The 21088-nt window shown below is 35.1% G+C and overlaps 1 protein-coding gene, 2 long non-coding RNA genes and 1 pseudogene across 4 annotated transcripts in view; 2 read left to right on the forward strand and 2 right to left on the reverse strand.

The window, feature by feature from the left end:
* The window catches only part of LOC137834689 (ABC transporter C family member 12-like), a 94550-nt gene that overhangs the window by 28706 nt on the left and 44756 nt on the right, over positions 1-21088 (reverse strand). The window lies entirely within an intron of this gene.
* Positions 1495-14143, reverse strand: LOC137836191 (immune-associated nucleotide-binding protein 9-like; annotated as a pseudogene).
* Positions 15048-16298, forward strand: LOC137836192 (uncharacterized). Its single transcript, XR_011085202.1, has 2 exons — positions 15048-15349; positions 15452-16298. It is a non-coding gene; the product is annotated as an uncharacterized lncRNA (long non-coding RNA).
* On the forward strand, positions 17596-21079 carry LOC137834686 (uncharacterized). Its single transcript, XR_011084932.1, has 3 exons — positions 17596-17728; positions 17796-20522; positions 20772-21079. It is a non-coding gene; the product is annotated as an uncharacterized lncRNA (long non-coding RNA).

The following is a 21088-nucleotide window of genomic DNA, read 5'->3' on the forward strand; positions in this document are numbered from 1 at the left end:
ACTGAAACCCTTCTATATAATACAAAAAAATTAAAATAAGTAGAAACAAAAATATTTCACTTGAAATAATTAAACATTTATTAATGAATTAATGAATTTAAGTCTATGATTAAAGGTTAGTTAATGTTTGTGATGTTTGAAAATTTTAGATCTACCTGAAATTCTTATATGGGTCTTTGACACCAGTAAGATATATTTTTCATGTAAGATTTAGAGTTTTTAGAGATAAATTTTAAATGAATAAAAACTTGACTAGTCTATAAATATATTATAAAAGTTCATTCTTTATTTAGTTAAAAATTATATCTCTTTAAAACAAGAGATTTTATTTGGTTGATGTTGTTAGTAAACACATTACTTTAGGTAAGAGGAATCTATTTAAATATGAATATTGAATTAAAGATGTGAAAAGTATTATTGATACATGTATCTGCATGTAAAAGTATGATTAGACAAGTAAGTCTATGATTGTGAAAAGTTCAAAATATGAATTTTAAAGGTAAGAAGTTAAGATTATTATTTTGGATGTATGGAGTGATTGTTTGAAAATATGTGTTAGAAAATTTTATGTTACTTTTTTGTTGGAGAAATTTGTATTTCTAAGTTGATATGGCTCAATGTGTGAATTATCACTCAAGTAACACTAAAGTTGTGAGTTATAATTTTTTTTTTATCAAAAAAATAAAATAATAATAGAGGTATTTTAGTAGTACATCAATCCTTATATAGAAAACATACATGCTTGACTTGAGAGAGATTAAAATAATTCTTTATTCTTTGGAGGGAGTAACTTTCAAGTGACAAAAGGTAAGTCAAACGCTAATATGTGATGTTGGGTCATGAGGTTCATAAATATGTGAGGCCATGGTTGCTTAAGTGTTGATGAGGCAATGTGATTGATGTTCTAGAAGTTATTAGATTCTATGATAAGTAGCAAAACTCAAGCGTTGAGATGATGCTCAAAATTTTGGATGATGTTCTAGCAACGAATGAACATTGAGTAAGAGAAATGTTATATCAATTCTTTGTCCTCTGTAATTGATAACTGGTGTAAAATTGCTCAAGCAAAGAAGTATTTATTTGTGTAAGAAAGTTAGGTTGTTCAAGCAAAAATAACTCACTTAAGTGTTGTGTCTCTAGTAGCAAGGTGATTTGTTGGTTTATGCAAGATGTTTTTTACATAGGTTGATAATTTTAAATGCATGTGTGTAGAGATTGATTGAAAATTTTGGAAGAGACAAAAGTTTCAAATAGAATTTTAGGGAGTCAAATATATTTTAATATACGTTTTTTCAAATATATTTTTTTTTACAATATAAGAAGAGTAGGAGAGGAGAAAAATAAGAAATTGAAACATATTTTCAAGTAATTTAGAAAATATAATTATGTATTTATCTTTAATTCAAATACAATTTAGTTACATAACAATGCTTTAGTATATACTTATGACATTAAGAGAAGTATTATACACAATAGAAATTAATGTTTGAAGATGCTATAATCAAAGAATGGCACAAGGTGGTTTTGGCCTCACTTCCCTAAAAGCAAAAGGAAGCAATATGTTAAAAGGAAAAGGAAGACCACGAGGTTGATTCCCTAATTCTTCTTTTAATCTCTCAATTTCTTCATTTGAATAACATTAAACCATCAAACCCACCAAAGTGTTAAGCACGTTATTCCAAGCAGAATAACAAACCCAATGGGCCATCCCTTCACAGATGACATTATCGCTACACCTCTTCCCAGTAAATGGAGGAGCCTAACCATGAACCTTTATGATGGTTCCACCGATCCGGACAAGCACTTAAATATTTTCAGGACGCAGATGACTCTGTATACGGTTGATCAAACGGTGTGATGCAAGGTCTTCCCCACGTCACTTAGAGAAGGACCTCTTGGATGGTTTAGTGACCTTCCACCAAACTCTATAGCCAGTTTCGATGTTTTGGAACTGAAGTTCACCACTCAATATGCCATGAGTAGACTCCATCGGACGTCCTCCATGTCTCTCCTTAACGTTAAGCAAGAAAGAGGATAATCATTGAGAGCTTTTATGGACAGGTTCAACAAGGTATGTATGGGTATACGAAATCTGAACCCTGACATAGCGATGCACCATTTGGTTTCGGCCATACTACCTGGACGGTTCACAAAAAGTCTCATCAAATGACCACTATATAACATGGATGAATTAAGAACAAAGGCGACAAAGTTCATGCAAAATAGAAGAACTTGTTCAAGCCAGCCACCTCCTTAAGTTTGTAAAACCCATATCGGCACCACGGTTGCCCTAACGCGACGTTGATTACTCCAAAGATAAAGAACGTTCTGGACGAAGGGACTACCGAAACCGCGACGACTACCGCCGCACGAGTCGTAGGAAACGAAGTGAGAGTCCAGTCAGACGGACGAGACCTCGAAGTGAAAGCCCTGAACGTAAAAGCTGAACCAAGCAGAAGGTTCGCGAGGTCATCAACACAATTGTGGGCGATTTAGTCTTTTCATTCGACCTCCACACATCGTTGACCGTACATACCACCAATCACATTCACAGACAATGATTTCACTGCAATTGACCCCGGTCAGGACGACCCCATGGTTATAACCGTGGAAATTGATAAGTTTGCAATTGCTAAAGTCCTCGTAGACCAAGGTAGTTCGATCGACATCCTATATTGGGAAACGTTTAAGAAAATGCATATTTCAGAGGCAGAAATACAACCTTATAACGAGCAAATAGTCGAATTTTCTAGAGAGCGAGTAGATACTCCAGGGTACATTGATTTGTTCACCACTTTCGGTGATGACTATCTCAGTAAAACTATCAACGTCCGATACCTGCTGGTCAACGCCAACACATCTTACTGTTGGGTTTAATAGTGCTAAAGTTCAAGAGGGGGGGTGAATTGACCTTTTAAAACTTTCTCGCAGAAACAGTGTTTAACACAGTTTTACAGAAAATAAATCGATTTATGTGAAAATGAACAGATTTATTTCAGCACTGTTTTTGTTTGAAACGCTTTTAATACAGCAAGGTTAATCACAAGGCTATGCAGATAGATTTTCCAGATGCACACACACAGATATCAGAATGAAAAACAGTGAAACACCAAAACAACAAACTTCAATTTCAAGCAAGTGATTAGGGTTCAATTGATAGCATGCTAATTAATTGAGTGACCTTTGCAAACAACCTGTTCCAGTGACTTTTAACAGACTATGAGTGTTCTTCTTGATGTCAAGCAACTTTCCAGAAATTAAGAACAATGAATCACAGAACAGCAAGCTTCCACTTTCAGCAATTGTTTAAGGTTCAATTAATAGTTATGACAGTTTTTTGAACAGCCTATCACAGTCAATGTGTTCCAATGGCTTTTAGCAGATTATATATGTTCTTATCAGATTCAAACAGCTTTTTCAGAAATCAAGAACAGTATGCACAGTGCCCAGAAAGAACAGATTTATTTTCAATTGAACAGATTTATTTCTTTGCTGTTTTATCAATTATGCAGAAACGAAATTGCAGAGAGTGAGAGAGAATGAACACAATCAGTTATACTGGTTCACTCAACCTGAGCTACATCCAGTCTTCACCAACAACAGGTGGAAATCACTAAAACACAGTACAACCAAGTACAATTCCCACTGTTCTTGAAACCTACAAGAACCTAGGTACTCTTGTTGAAAAAACCTATTTCAGCACACACCCACTCTTCAAGAAACCCTATCAAGAAGAGTGTTTAATCAAACTTTTACAAGAAATGAAATTGAAACGACTACACCTGATTGAGGATACACAGATCTGCCTTAAACCAGTAGGCAAGATTGCTTAGAACAGTAGCAGCACCTCACACCAAGCTTTTGGAACCAAACCAAGAACAAGCACTTTGTGATTTTTGAAATCTTTGAAGAACAAATGCTAATCCTTTGTAAACTTTTGATTCTCTGATGTAAAACTCGTTTTTGCAAATGTATGAACAGTTATTAAACTCAGAAAACAGTTTCCATTTTATAGAGAACCAACTTATAACAGACTTTTGAAAAACAATTAAAGCTGTTATAAAATGAACAGATTGAAAATAAAATGAACTGATTTATTTTCAAAAAACAGTTAGAGAATTTGTTATGTGAGGACTTAGTCAGTTATTCTGGTGCAGGGATAGAATTGAAAAACGTTTAAACAGGACATTGCACCAGAGACAAAATGAATCTATTCATTTACAGATGAATAGATTTATTTCTCAAAACAAAAACAGAGAAAGCTTAACTATTTGAAACACAGTTGTTTTGAGAGATTTGACTTAGTCAAAAATACTTGATGCACAAAATCTAATATTTATAAGATTTAGCCAAGGCATCAGTTTAAAGAATGAATCTGTTTATTTTAGAAAAAACAGATTTATTTTTATGCAGAAAACGTGCTTTTTGAAAAACATGTGAAAAGCAGTTTTATGAAACTTAGCTTGTTCTTATCTCCTGGTCAGTGGCTATGAGGTGAGCTACCTTAACAAAAAGCATACTCTTAGACAACCTATAAGCACTACCTAAGATACATTTAAAGCAACATAAAATACACATGTAAAGCACCTAGGTCTTCATCAAACATATGACTTGGAGGAGCAGCAACCTTCTTCAACACTTACAACATATTACTTGGTCGTCAGTCCATAAATAGGTTGAAGGTTATTTGTCTTGACCCCTCACCTAGCCATGAAATTCCCTTCTGTCAATGGAGATATTGCAACAATGCACGTAGATTAGAAAACCGCACGAGAATGTTATGTAGTCAGCCTGAAAGTCGAGTCAACTAGACGGCTCTATGCAACCACGAACGACCGATCCCCAAGCCGAACAGGTCGGTCACCAGAAAGGCGCTCTAGAGGAAGAGGTTCTAGAAGGCACTTGGTTGCTCTTGTTGACCTAGATCCCCGATTAGATGATCCTCGCATGAAGGCTGTGGAAGACCTTCAACCCATATTCCTTTGCGACAAAGACCGCAAAACGCACATGGGAACGTCCCTCAAGCAGGACGACCGAGAGGCAATCAGTAAGACGCTAACAAAAAATGTTGACCTTTTTGCTTGGACTGCTGTAGATATGCGGGGAGTAAAATCTGATGTTATCACTCATCGCTTATTTGTCTATAAAGAAGCCAGGTCGATCGCCCAGTAGAAAAGGAAGTTGGGCGAAGAGCGGCGCAAGGCTGCCCGATAAGAAATTGATAAACTAGTACAGGTTGGGTTCATTCAGAAAGCTCGCTACACAACATGGTTAGCCAACGTGGTAATGGTCAAGAAATCAAATGGCAAATGGAGAATGTGTGTGGATTATACAGATCTTAACAAAGCATGCCTAAAGGATTCGTATCCTTTACTCACCATCGACCGACTGGTTGACGGCGTGGTCGGACATCATATCTTAAGCTTTCTCGATGCATACTCATGATATAATAAAATCCAAATGCATCATCATGACAGGGAGAAAACCGCGTTTAGAACAGACTCCGGCAACTTTTTCTATGAGTTAATGTCGTTCGGCCTAAAAAACGCCGGAGCTACTTATCAACGCTTGATGGATTACGTTTTCCATGACATGATGGGGCGGAATGTGGAGGTATATGTAGATGAAATTGTTTTAAAAACTGACTCGTGTGAGCAACACATCTCAGATTTGAAAGAAGTTTTTCAAGCCTTGCGCAAATATCGCATGCGTCTAAACCCTTAAAAGTGTGCGTTCGACGTAGAATGTGGAAAATTCTTAGGTTTCATGCTCACCCATTGGGGCAAAGAAGCAAATCCCGAGAAGTGTAAGGCTATTACAGAAATGCAAAGTCCCAGCAGACTCAAAGAAATTCAACGACTGATCGGTCGACTCACTTCATTGTCTCGATTCGTACCTAAGCTTGCCGAACGAACGAGACCCATCATCAAGTTGTTGAAGAAAACAACCAAATTCGAATGGACGACCGAGTGCGAACAAAATTCCCTTCAGCTAAAGGCATTTTTAGCGTCTCCTCCAGTTATCCGAAAACCGAATGCACGAGAGCCCATCATAATCTATCTTGTTGTCTCCAACAAAGCAGTAAGTTCAGTCCTTGTGCAGGAAATAGGAGCAGAAGAACGACCAGTATATTTCATTAGCCGAGTATTGCATGACGCGGAAGTTAGGTACCAAATGGTTGAGAAAGTCGCACTAACGTTAGTCATCACCGCACGATGGATGCGGATGTACTTCCAGAATCATCGGGTCATAGTTAAAACTAACTACCCCATTATGAAGATTCTCACCAAATCTGACTTGGCGGATGAGTGATAGGGTAGGCGATTGAATTATCATAATTCCACATTGAATACTGATGAGCATATATTTATTCTCACTCACTAGCCTTATTCATAGATTATTGGACTATAATAATAAATAAATTCATTGTTTTAATTAATATTCTTATAATTGGGTTTATTTGGGCCTTAACTATTATTATTGTTAATTTTGTGTTTTTAGAGTAAATTATCCGGAGGAAGCATCTACCTTTGTGAATGGGCCAAATATGCAAAAGTTCAAGTTGCTTCTTTAAATCAAAACAGAAAACAAATTTTGAGGAGAAGAAAGAGAAAATAAAAAGCTACAAGATTCCAAAAACAGAATTGGAAGCAAATCTTCTGCAAAATAAAAAATTATGGAAAGTGGGAACTGTTTACAAAATCTAAACTGCAATATTTTCCCTAGATCCTTGGAGCAGAAAAGCCTATAAAAGGACACAAGCATCAAGGAGAAAAGAGAGAGCTTTATAGGGTTTTCTTAGTTTATTTTCTTCTTAGTAATTCTTTTGTTTTGCTAGTAGACGCATGTTTTACTGGTGAGTTTCAGTTGAATTAGATTGGCGCATGTTCAATCTGGTTTAGCTCTGTTGGAGGATTGAGAAAATATTAATCTTTAGAGAACCTATGAAGAATTCAATGGTGTAAGAACTTGGGATCAACCACTTTTTATTTGCTATTTTAATCTTTTTTATATTTTCTGCACAACTATCTCAAACCCCCTTTTTATCTTATTGTTATTGTTAACTTTTATTGCTTGCAGATAGATTTTAAACCCTGATCAACTGATTTTACTATTGGATTCGTTGGGAGACGACTTGGGGATATTTGTCCACAATTATACTATCATCTCTCTAGTGTTAGACAAGTCTATGCTAGAATCATATTAATTTGACAGCAAAACGACAATTATCAAATACCAACCCAGGGGAGCCATTAAATCTCAAGCTCTCGCTGACTTCACAATAGAACTCACCCTGCCGAAGAAGGGGAGTCTAGATGGACCTTGTACGTAGATGGTTCCTCAAACAATCATTCATGCAGAGCAAGAGTCGTGTTAGAAGGACCGAGCGAGATTGTCATTGAATAGGTCATGAAGTTCGAATTCAAAACCTCAAACAATCAAGTCGAGTATGAAGCCATAACTGTCGGTCTTCACCTGACGATCGAATTAGAAATAACTACTCTAATTTGTAAAAGTGACTCTCGCCTAGTCATCGGACAACTTACAGAAGAATATGAGGTAAGAGAAACTTTGCTTCAACAATATTTCCATTTCGTGAAAAATCTCATAAACAGATTTAAGAAGATCTCGTTCCACCCCGTCCGGAGGGAAAATAATACTCGAGTGGATGCCCTTTCAAGGCTAGCCACCGTCAAACAGAAGGAAGTTCATCGTTCGGTCATACATGTGACTCTAATTAAACCAAGTGTTGGCGCTGAAGAATGCATGGCGACCGACACTCAGCTTAACTGGATGACCCCCATCAAGCAATACTTTATAGAAAGAGTATGTGACCCGCACCTAGAAAAGACAATGAAGCAACAGGCCACCCGGTTCATACTCATTGACCAAGACCTCTATAGGAAAGGATACTCTCGCCCACAACTAAAATGCCTTAATCCCAAACAAGTCACTTATGTGATGACCGAATTGCACGAAGGGGTATGCGAGACCCATTCGGGAGCTCGAACCATGGCTGCCAAAGTACTACGAGTCGGATATTACTGGCCGACCGTACAAGGAGATTGCACAGAGTTTGTTCGGAAATGCTTGAAATGCCAAGAGTATGGCACCCTATCACATCAAAAGCCAGAAAAATTGCATTACATTTTGTCTCCCTGGGCATTTGTGAAGTGGGGGATGGATATCATTGGACCCTTCGCACCTGGCAAGGGGCAGTGCAAATTTCTGTTAGTCGGCATTGATTACTTTACCAAGTGGATCGAGGCCAAACCCTTGACAGCCATAACTACCCGAAACGTCCAGAGTTTTGTATGGAAGAATATTGTTTGCAGGTTCGATCTACCTCAAGTTATTATCACAGATAATGGTCGACAATTCACCGACCGAGGGTTAGCATAATTCTATGAAAAACTCAGCATCAAACATATTGCAAGCTCAGTCGAGCATCCGCAAACCAATGGTCAAGCTGAAGCTGCCAATAAAGTCATCCTCAACGAGCTTAAAGAGAGACTCGGTCCAGCCAAAGGAAATTGGATTGAAGAACTTCTGGAAGTCCTGTCGGCCTACCGGTGTACCCCACAATCAACAACTCAAGAAACACCATACAACCTGACGTACGGCACCGAGGCCATGATTCCGGTCGAGATAGGCGAACCCTCACTACGTCGGCATACGTTAGATTTGGACCTAAATAAAGAGAGTCTATTGGTCGACCTCGACCTCATCAACAAGCTAAGAGACAAGTGCAGGATACGAGAAGAAGCATGCAAGATACGGGCAACAAGAAGTTATAACTCGAAAGTGAAGCCACGAAGCTTTCAAAAAGGAGACTTAGTCTGGCGCATGCGCAGTGATGCTTGGAAGGACAACATAAAATTTTCAAGTAACTGGGAAGGACCATTCCGCATTGCCGACACAGCGATCGGAGGGGCGTATTACTTAGAATATTTGTCAGGAAAACCTGTACCGAGAACGTGGAATGCCACGCATCTTGAAAGTTATTCGTTAATCCAATCCTTCTTTATCAAAACCTTCGATCAGAATTAATATCATTCATACCGTTTGTTCCGTCAATACGTGATACTTAGTAGAAATGAAGTTATATAAAAAGGGAAATGCAAAAGCAATTGTTCAAGAGCAATGTAAATAAAAGTAAAAGAGTTTCAAGCCCACACCTTGGGTCCAGGTAGATACGTCACATCATAATATTTCAATGGTCTCGTCCGATTGAGGGGTCTCCACTGCTGGGTCTTCCATGATTTGGTCAACACCTTTAACATCATCACCCCCAAGCGGCACCAGTTGACCATTCACTATATCTTTGCCCAAGTCATAACGAGAGTCGTCGGCCGGCACGCCATGGAAAAAAGCAACCTGACGGACATCTTGATTGAAACTCTCCTCGTTAATACGTAGCATGAACCCCTAAAGTTTTTCAATCTCACCATTGAGGGATTCCTTATCGGTCGTCAGGTCAGTTTTCTCCTGCATAAGTTGGTCCCATTCGGCCATCACTTTGGCAAGCGTGGCCTTCAGAGCCTCTTGTTCTTCAAAAGCCAGCCGATTCTCTCTCTACTTCTCCTCTTGGCATTTGTCAACAGCCTCCAAGGCATTTTTCAAAGAGAAGGTTGAGTCGTTAAGCTGGGTTTTTAGTTTAGGAATCACGATCGACTCAGCCCTTTTGAGTTCGTCACCAATAGCCCGACTTACCACTGTCGCCCGACACTGGAGTTCCACCATCTCTTCAATTAAGTCCATAGTGGGGACAACCGCCAGGATACCTTCGTCCTCCGGTCGAAGCTCAAATTGCATAGTGGGAGCAACCCTCATCCCTAAACCCACATACTTACTGGCCTACCCGATGAGGTACCCACCTCTGGTCGTTGCGCCTTCGACAGACGTCCTCTCTTCTTGCTCACAACCGAAGCAGCGACAGTGGTCTCGGGCGGCACCGTCTATATAGCAATCGGTTGAGGTGCAATCCTGACAACGATATAATTTTTGCACCCCTCAGCCTGCCTCTTCATGAACTTGCTCAAGCTCGGATCCATCTTCAGAATGATGTCTGCAAAACACATGTAAAATTATACTACATTAAAACTAATAGCAGAATGACCGAAAGCAAAGAAACTCGTACCATTTAGATCTGCCCATTTCTTGGACGACCCATACAGAGCTATCAGTTCTCGAGTAGGAAGTCTACACGGGAGTTGGTTTACGATCAAAAGTATTTCTTTGTCGAAAGAGGATAAAGACTTCCAAAATCGGTTGTCAAGGGGGGGGGGTAGGTTTCTCGGTCCAATGGAAAAGAAATTTGGTGGTTCCATCAGCATTATAAAAAATATCTCGACCATCCGGCTCAACGAAAACTTTAAAATAATACCCCTTAAAATTTTTATAAAAGTGGTAAAAGCAGCAAAACGTACATTCCCGGGCCGACTGGACAATGACAACCAGCCCACGGGAGTACTCAGATGGGTATTATAATAATACAGGAACGACTCAGGGTGGGTTTAAGGCCAAATATCTGGCACAAGACTCGGAAGGCTTGCAAAATTGCCCACGAATTTGGATGCAACTGGGTAGGTGCGACATTAAGAATCCGAAGGACTCTCATAGTGAAGTCATCGAAGAGAAAAGTTATGTGCAGATGGGAAAAGAACGTGCTATACACAAAGAAAAAGTCGTGCGGCGCATTTTCACGACCGTGGCACACACGGTCGGTCACACTGCAAACGTCCACAACCAAAGCCTCGGTCGGATAGTCGGATTCTAGAAAAATTTTATTTACAACAAAGAATTCATCTAAGTCATCAGCGGTCCTAATTTTAGTAGGAATCTTAAGGACAGATGGATCGACCCAATTATAACCCATTCGGCATTCGAAACGGCACAAAATCCCCACCGTTGAAGCCATCAGATGAAACAGTGTACACCAAAACGGAAACTCTACCAAACGTCACATCTCTACTACGCATTCAATGATGCCAGCTGTCAAGCATTATCTTGGAAACCCCAACCATCCTATACGACTCTTCGGCTATCCACGCCCTCGAACCTGGGGGGCAAGTGTACCGGTCGGTCCCGGACGACCGAGGCTACACATTAAATAATAAAGTGTAGTAAATATATTATAAAAGTTCATTCTTTATTTCATTAAAAGTTATATCTCTTTAAAATTACATTTTCTTTGAGATTTTATTTGATAGATGTTGTTAGTAAACACATTACTCTAGGTAAGAGGAATTTTTTTAGTATATATTTCAATATGAATATTGATTTAAAGATTTGAAAAGTATAATTGATACATGTATCTGCATGTTGAAGATGATTAGATACGTATGTCTATGATTGTGAAAAGTTCAAAATATGAATTTTAAAGGTAAAAAAGTTAAGATTATTATTTTGGATGTATGGAGTGATGGTTTGGAAATGTGTCAGAAATTTTTATGTTACTTTGTTGTTGGAGAAATTTGTATTTCTAAGTTGATATCGTTCAATAGGTGAATTATCACTAAGTAACACTTAAGTTGTGAGTTATCATGGTTTTTTTATCAGCAACAAAAGAATAAATAATAGAGGTAATTTAGGGATACTTCAACCGTTATGCAGAAAACATAGATGCTTGATCTATGATTTGAGAGAGATTAAAACTATTTTTTATCCTCTAGAGGGAATAACTTTCAAGTGACAAGAGGTCACCCAAGCGCTAATATGTGATGTTAGGGCATGAGATTCTGAAATATGTGAGACCAATATGGTATGGTTGCTTAAGTGATGAGGCAATGTGATTGATGTTCTAAAAGTTCTTAGATTCTATGATAAGTAGCATAACTCAAGCCTTGAGATGCTCAAAATTTACTATATAATACTATATATAACATGTAGTGAAAAGGAATAAAACATCTTTTCAAAACCCAAATTTATAAACAAAAGGAAAGGGAAAAAAATTAAAATCATTTTTTATTACAATATAAGAGCAAGAGAGGAGAAAAATAAGAAATTGAAACATTTTTTTCCAAGTAATATAGAAAATAAAATTTTGTATTTATCTTTAATTCAAATACATTTTAGTTACATACCAATGCTTTGGTATATATTTATGCCATAAAGAGAAGTATTATAAAATACATTACTTAATCACAATAAAAATTAATGTTTGAAGATGCTATAATCAAAGAATGGCACAAGGTGGTTTTGGTGTCACATTCCCAAAAGGAAAAGGAAGCAATATGTTAAAAGGAAAAGGAAGGCCACGAGGTTTATCCCCTAATTTTTGTTTTAATCTCTCAATTTCTTCATTTGATTGAATTTGAATTAACTTATAATTTTCTTCTGCTTATAATTTTCTTTTGCCTGAATCCTAGCAATTCTTTCTTCTTCCAATATTTTTCAAAGATTTGTTGTTTCTTCCTTCATCTTTAACTCCACCTGTATATTAAAATAAAATTATTTAAAAAAACAAATGAATTTTTTAATTTTAAAAAATTATTTAGTGACTGATTTTTGCAACTAAAATAAATTGGTCGTAAATTGCTACAAGATAACATGTACCATATTAGTCATTCATTTTAACTCATCCTCGTATTGTTGTTGCATTTGCATTTTAATTTCCACCATTTCTGCTTTTGCGTATCCTTTGAGAGAGTCAACCGCTTTTTGTTGATTATCCCTCAGTTTTGTTTTTTCCTATGAAATAAAGTGACCAATTCATTGTTATTATATACATAGTCTCAATATTCAATAATCATTTTCAAGTTTATAATTTCACCTTCAATTGCATAAACAATTCAATTGTAAATGCTTGTCCATCATTATGTGATATAACCATGTTCACAAGATTTAGAAGTTCTTCAACTTGTTGTGATTTCTTTTTTTTTATCTTTAGTCTTATTATCAAAAAGCACTTTTCGATTACCACATAGAATCCAAAGATCCTACACAAATGTTACAATTTTATCAAAGTCAACAAAAATTTAAAACATAATATATAAATATTTATTTGAGATATTTAGACAACTAATATTTGACGTAGTAAGAGTGATGAAGAAAAATATTGAACAAAATATCAAAATAGGTAAGAAGTATAATAATGATAAAAAATCTTAAAAGGTATTTTATTTTTCATCTTGAGAATTATAAGAATGAAACTAGTAGGTATTGACACAAATAATAATGATAAAAAAAAATTTCAGAGGTTGTGGACACTTGGAACCTATATAATCCTTAAGTATTTCCTTATTTTCTTCTAGCTCATCTCCTCCGGTGAAGACAACAATCATGTAGTCAACAATTTTGTGTGCAAATAATGCTTTCAAGGCAAGAAAAATAGCTTGTTCCTAACGAGTTTTAATAGAAAAAAACCATAAGAATAACATGAATCCCATCCTTAACCATATCAATACATTTAACTATTTCCTTTCCAACTGAATGAGTTCCATTGAAAAGTCCTGCAAAACAATGTTACATTTTAGATTTATTATTCATGAAATATAATTTATTTATTTGTAATCTCTATAATTCTTGGATTTTGAGAATTCAAAATATAAATCATCATAATTTTCAAGTACATAAAAATAAAAATCTTTATATTCAAAGAAACAACAATTTTCTAAAGATTCAAAACAACATGTCACTATATTTTCCAAATCATATTTTTCAAATGCATAAAAATAGATTTCTTTATATTTGTAGGGATGTAAAACATATGCTTTTGATGATATAAATTCAAAGTAAAAACTACATTTAAAAGGTGATAAAAAATTTAAGAAAATAAAAAATTAATCGAACTAATATATAATTGCTTATTTATAGTGAAACTTGAAACACATTTAGTACTTATAAATTTTCAAGAGAAGAGATAACAATCACACTGATTTTAACTCAACTTAAATATATAATATATAACCATTTAAGGAATAAAAAGTTATTGCATTATACCTGGAGTATCAATAACATTAATAATTGGTTCATCTTTAGTTCTCTGCAATTCACAGACACGTGTTACACCAGAAGAACTTGTCTTTGATTTGAAAGTTTTTCTTCCAAGAATACTATTTCCTGTTGCACTCTTACCTTTACCAGTATGTCCAACTAAAACTAGGATTCTAACTTCATTAAAGGAGAAAGTTTTATCCATCACACAAATTTACAAGAAAAAGACATCTTCAATAGAATAAATGTATAATATAATGACAAATAATATGATGAAATATTTTAATAAAAAATAAATTTTAAAATAAAAAGTAGAGATCATAATTAACAATGTTAAATTAAACAACACTATATATTAAATAATTTATTATAAAGATTCAAATGATATGCATAATTTACAATATGTTTATGAAAAACATAAGAAAAAAATGAGTAAGATTAGATATAGTACATGTTATATCTCTACTTTTCAATTATATGATTATTTGATTTTTTTTTTCCAACATTGAAAACTTTTGTATAGAAAGAAATTATGTTTGCCTGAAATAACAAGAAATCCTAGCATATAAGAAATCATTTTAAAATGTGTTTAAGAGTAAGAAGAAAATAATATACCTAAACAAGACATTGGGAAAAGAAAAATGAAATTTGAAGTTGAGTTCAAATGAAACAAAATAGTGAATTATAAGTTCTCCACCTCTTGAAATACTTGGACATTAGAAAAGTTACCTAAATAAAAGAAAAATAGATAAGATTCATAAAAAAAAAAAAGTTTTTAAAACATGAAAATTTCACATGTAACTTTTTCCAAAGTCCCATTTTTCTATATACACTTTTCTTTGTAAAAATTTATTACTATTGTTATTTTCATAACCCACTTAAAAACACAAACAATATATATTTGATATTTATTTACCAACCAAAAATTATATTCTCAATTAAGTTAAAAAAACACATAATTATAAATAAAAAAATAAATGATATATCATTATTAATAAAATAACAAACTAATCAAATGAAGTTAGAGACACTCTACTAAACACAACAAAGATAATTATAAATAACACAAAACAATTAAACAAGATGAAATTATCAAAACTCTACAAAGTAAAAGTGAAAAATTAAATAAGATGATATTAGAAATTAAAATTTTTATAAAAACACTTAATTTTTATTATTTCCAACCTATTCTCTGAATATTTTTAATGATTATATACAAAAAGTTATGTGTAAACAAATTAGATCAATTCTCCGTCTGACCGCGGTCTGAAATAACAAATTGGATAAAGAAAATAAGAGAAAACGGTGTTTGGCCAATTCTCCGCCTGACCGCGGTCTGAATTAACAAAAGTATAAATAGATAAAGAAAAGCGTAGGATTGCAGACTCTGAGCTTTCACTCCCATTTCCAGGTTCTCCAACTATTTATCTTATATATGTATGCGTTCTGATTTTTTTCTTTTATATAATCTGCAACCTGTTTGACGGTGATTCACCTCAAATTTGCATTTCAGGCTTGTACGATGGATGATTCCGATTCCGAGAGCTCCACGGCTTCTTCTGGCGCAGGGGCTCCGCCGCCTCCGCCTCCTCCGCCTCCTCCGCCGCCTTCGCGGCCTTCGCGGCCTTCGCTGCCTCCGCGGCCGCCCCCCCTCCCCTCGTCGCCACCGTGGTCTCCTCCCTCCCCTGTCACGCCATCCATGATTGAGAGGATGCTTCTTAACTACTCACCAAAATCACCATTTCCTTCAGTAGACCGGCGGTTCCCCAACTCCCGAAGCATTTTCTATCCGCCGTGGGATAGCCGTCATGTGAGTATTCAACCTCCCCCTGCTCCGCTGGTGTTAGGAAGTCGCCTTCCCCTGCCGCCGGGGTTCCGGCATCCGCTGCCGCCGAATCCCCCACCAGAACCTCCTCTACCTCCAATTTTAGCAATGAGGTACCAAAGCCGCAGCCGCACCTTCTCTCCTGATCCAATAGCGGAGGATTTCCTCGCGCGTACACGAGCCCTACCTGATATGTCGCCGCGTCTACCTGATTCGGCGCCGCATCTACCTGATTCGTCGCCGCGTCTACCTGATTCGTCGGAGGAGTCGGAGGAGTAGTTCGTCGTCGGAGTAGTTCGTCGGAGTAGTAGTAGTAGTAGTAAGCAACACTTTTAGATACCGTTTGTTGTGATTTACTGTGTAACATTTTATGCGTATTAGAAGCAACTTCTGCAGTAGGGCCTACAAGCACTTCAATTTGGAATCCAATCTGTGAAACATCATTCCAAAGAAAAATTTCATTAACCATTTTCTTCTTAGACACTGTGTAAAGGTCTGTTCAGTTTATCAGTAAAAATGCATAAAACATTCATCATATTGATTTTAGTACATCACAAATATGTACAGATTTTCGGCTCCACATCTCCTCAAATCCCTTCTCTAACTGTGTTATATGATATTTCAGAATTATTTGTTAATTATATGGATTATGCTAACCTCATTGCACTACAAGAAAATTTTAATTTAACTGCAAATAAATATTGAAGGCCATAAGTGGACACTAAATAGTGTCCATTAAACCTTCACTAAACCTTCATTATTAAAATAAATTAAATAAGGTGTGAGGAAAACGTGAGTTATTTCCACACAAACTTAAAAATAATAAAAAATAAAAATAAAAATAATGATTGCGTTGCTGAAAGGATAGTCACTAAAATTATAAAAATAATTAAAATTTAAATATTTGAAGGTTAAGCTCATACTAAAAGTTTTAAAATTAAATATAAATAATATAAAAGTTAAGCCCTCGCAAATTGCACACAAATAATTAATTTTAATTTTTCTTTCATTTTTTAATTCTCACATATAGTTCAGTATCTTCAATTGTCCTTCTTTGTATCTTGTGGTAACTGCACCCCATGAGGCCGAGCAAATTAGAAGCCGGACCAGGAAGGCCTCGTTGGGAAGAAAAGGAATCAAGAAAGCTTTTTACTAAATTTACATCCACATATTTAAAGTAAAATCCTCGTCCATATTATGTTCTGATGCATTTGATGTTCCCTGAAAGTGCAAGAACAGAACAAAACATCAGTCTAGCAACTGGTATTAAATTTATCATTTTAAGATTTGCTATATATGAAATAAATATTTTAAAGACTATTTTTTTACTATTTAGGAAACTTGATATTAAAATTAGAGGATTAAATCAATGTCAAATGAATGATAGAAGTAATGATAAAACAATAATACCATAATATTAAAACAATAAAATAATACTTTTATTTGATGAAAATTAGATATTTATTTTTAAACATGTTATGTAGTAATAACCATATTTGTTTCAAATATTTATTTTTATCATTACACGGTAAAATAATAGTAATTATCATATTATAATAAGAGATCTAAAAATATATAATATTTACTCTACACCATATTTGACTATTATCTTGAATTTTAAAATTGATTACTAATTGGATTTCGAATTTTACAGGTACATGAATTTTATATATGTGTGTATATTTCTAGTTTTTAAATATTTATGATATAGGATGCTGTAGTTTGTAATCATCCCTTTTTAAGATTATAATATTGTTTTTCATCATTTTTTGAATTATAAATTAGTATTATTAACTTTTCATGTTAATAGTGTAAACTTTTACAAAGACAGTACACATCCTTATTAAACCCACAACATTTGAGAGCATTCAAGCATTCAAGCATTGACGGAGGCATTAAGCATTGCGACGACGGAGGCATTCAAGCATTGCGACGGAGAGCATTCAAGCATTGTGTACTAACACCGTAAGTTTCACATTTCCTTTCGTTTTCAATCCATCTACAGTAGTTAATTCGTGTTTCGTGGCTCAAGGCTCTTTGTGGCGGATTGGGATTGCGGAGGAACAAGCCTCGCGGCCACGCTTTCGGCGTTGGCGAACCCTCAGAGTTGTGCCTCGTTCTACTGTGAGTTTTCTCCCTTCGTTTCTATCTTGATTTTTTTCATTAGAGTGAGGAGCCATGGGTATAACAGCGTCTTCTGGATCACTAATACCTAGGTGGATGCTTAGGTAGTGGAATGGTTTTGAAAGGTAGTGGAAGAAGAAGCGTTGGGACAAACATAAGCTTAAGCTAAGCTAACCTCCAGTGTTTTATATGGCATGGTTTTGATTTATGGTTAGTCTTCCAGTTGCTTAGAATGTGTTCTTTTGATGCTGCAGTCATGGAATCTTTGTACCTATGCAATTTGGATTGCTCTAATGGAATTAGGTTAGGTTGTTATGTTTTGTTGAATGTGTGGAAGGTATAAATTAAGAAGCCTAAGTTTATAAGAAGTTTGGTTCTCTTATTAATAAAAAAATATAGAATAATTATGTAGTAAAAATCTGCATAATTTCCAGCATTAGCAATACAAGTAGCAACATGGCTTTACAAGCATTACCATGCCTTTACAGCAATATAACACCAGAATTCCAGCACTGCAGGGACAGTAACAGTTGAACATTAGGGAGACATAAACCAGAACATTTCTTTCTTTGTAACAATTTTTCATTTCTTTGTTCTTCTTTTCTTATTTATGTAACTCTCTTAAAATCTAAACTTATTATTTTTAAATAAATTATGCAAATTAGTAGAGAGATTTTTTTAAACAAATAATTACAAAAAGTAAAGATGATATATATTTTTATTATAAGTGATGCAAATATGATAACTTATAATAATCTACCAGAATCAACATTTATGTGAAGTACAGAAGACAACCTAGTTCAAGTACAAACAATTTTGGTATACTTGGATTTGTTTTGGTGCTGTGCTACTAAGTATGGATACTACGTTTTTATTAGTTATTAAGAGTGTTTTAGGATCAAATTAAGAGTGAAGAATTGATGAGAGCATTAGGTTTCTAAAAATCAGAAAAGCGATTATGAAGCCTTGAATGTGTGAGTATAAGGTATAGGATATAGAGCCATTCATAATGTCAAAGGATGATTTCAAATGAGAGATTGAAAAGGAACAGCAATATATCTGGTTGGATAATTAAAAAACTCATTCTGTCACATCCCCTCGCACTTATCTTATACAAAACTATTGCACCATGTTGTTTCTAGGGTAACTCAAATTTTCACTACATAAGCTTCAGGTTACTATTATTATACTATAATGCTATGCTGTGGAACCATTCCCAAAACCTATGGCTGATTCTGTCAACAAAACAGCTCTTCCCCTTAGGCCAACCTATGTAAACCTCTACAAGTGGCCAGAATCTGATGTAGAATTTGTGAAGAGTGTGAATTCTAACATCTGTGTAGGTTCTAATGTGCAAACATTTCTACCCTGCTCTGCTAAGGTTGATGTTCTTCATGATTTTAATCCAAATTCTCAATCTACATGCTTCTTTAGCTTTTCATGTTCTGCTACTTTATACTATGTTGTTCTATCTATGTTCTTTTTTCCTCCCTTTTTTTCTGATTTAAAAAAAAAACAGAAGGAAAAGATAAAGAAGTGTTGTATACAAATTTCAAGCAAATTTGCAGCAGTGTTTTGCCAATTTCTTTCTGCTGCAGATTGATTTAAGTTATTACCTCTTGTAATTATGTGAGAAAGAACTTGAATAAAAGTTATATAAGCTTTTTTTTTATGTGTCTAATATGTATTATTATTAGTTGAGTTGTTTGTAAATACTTTAGTACCATACAAGTGTGTATTGGCCCTTTCCAGTGCCTACGAGGTGTTATGTTGTGTTAGACAAATTAATCTTATGAAGTAATTATATATGATTAGCTGATAGGAAATTTATTTAGAATTAAAAATAGTTAAGAAAAAATATTCTAACATTTAATTAAGCAAAGATAGTTACATGTATTTGTAGAAACTAATAAATGTTAGGTAGGACAGATGTGAGTATCCTTGAAGCTTGAATACTGGCAGGAGATCCTTGAAGCTCTAGGTTCTGGTATTCACACATATTTTTGTCTTTAACTGGGACTGGCTATTTGAATTTCTCTGGTTTTTGAATTCCTTCAATTCATTAATTCATCTTATGCTTTCTTAGATTCTTTGTCTTTATTACCAATATCCATTTGAATTTAAATTATGCTTTCTTAGATTCTTTGTCTTTATTACCAATATCCAGACTGATATGTGAGGTAGGATGTGGAAACACTTGCCAGGGGATTTGTGAAGCTTTAGGTTTTGTTACCCTTACATTTCTTGTGTCTTTATTTGTGACTGACTAAACTTCAATTTTGGATTCTAAGTTTTGGTTGGATTCATTGCTAACCTTGTAGTGTGACTGGCAGTCTGGATAACATTTGGATTCATCTATTCTATTCTAAGAATTGTTTTGCACTTTGCAAAAAATCAAACTACCCTATACCTGAAACGAATGAAAGCAAATGAAAGAGCCGATTAAGCAACTCAAATAGCTGCTCAAGCAAATCAAAAGTGTGCAATGTTAGAGGATAAAATAAAGTTCATGGAGCAAAAATTAACCATGATGATGGAGCGGCAACAAGTTGACACCTCAACATGCACAAGTCAGGTTCACCCTCACTATGCTCGGAACCTTGATGATCTACCCCTACCTTGAGTTCATCATTTTGTAAGTTTTCTTAAAACCTTTCTTAAGTTTGGTTTGTAGTTTTCTTGACAAGAATTTATGCAATGCTATAGAAAGACATGGAGAGGTTGAGTCATTTATGTATTACTCACATTGCATGCATGACTCTTTGCATGTTTTTATCTTCTTGGCAGTGTTGTGATGAGCATGTTTTTATCTTCTTGGTAGTGTTGTGATGTGCATGTTTTTATCTTCTTGGTAGTGTTGTGATGAGTGAGTGTGTTCATGCAGTAAAAGTTCGTGATATAAGCAAGGGAAAAAGGATTGCAATTTTGGGTAAGTATCTTATTGGCAGTGTGTTCATGCAGTATCTCTCATTTTTCTGTTTTGGGAAAATATTGCAATTTTGCAATTTTTCTGTTTTGGATTGTGACATCTATCTTTGCTTAAAACATTTGGCAAGTGTCATTGCCTTTCAATGTTCAATCACAAACTTCTTCATTTTGGTGTAATTAGATTAACTGTGGAAATCAATCCAAAAATTAGAGATGGTATTGTTTTATATTTGGATTATGCATGGATCTGTAAATTCGGGTCGATTCTCCTCA

Source organism: Phaseolus vulgaris, chromosome 5 (assembly GCF_000499845.2).
Source record: "Phaseolus vulgaris cultivar G19833 chromosome 5, P. vulgaris v2.0, whole genome shotgun sequence".
Lineage (NCBI taxonomy): Eukaryota > Viridiplantae > Streptophyta > Magnoliopsida > Fabales > Fabaceae > Phaseolus > Phaseolus vulgaris.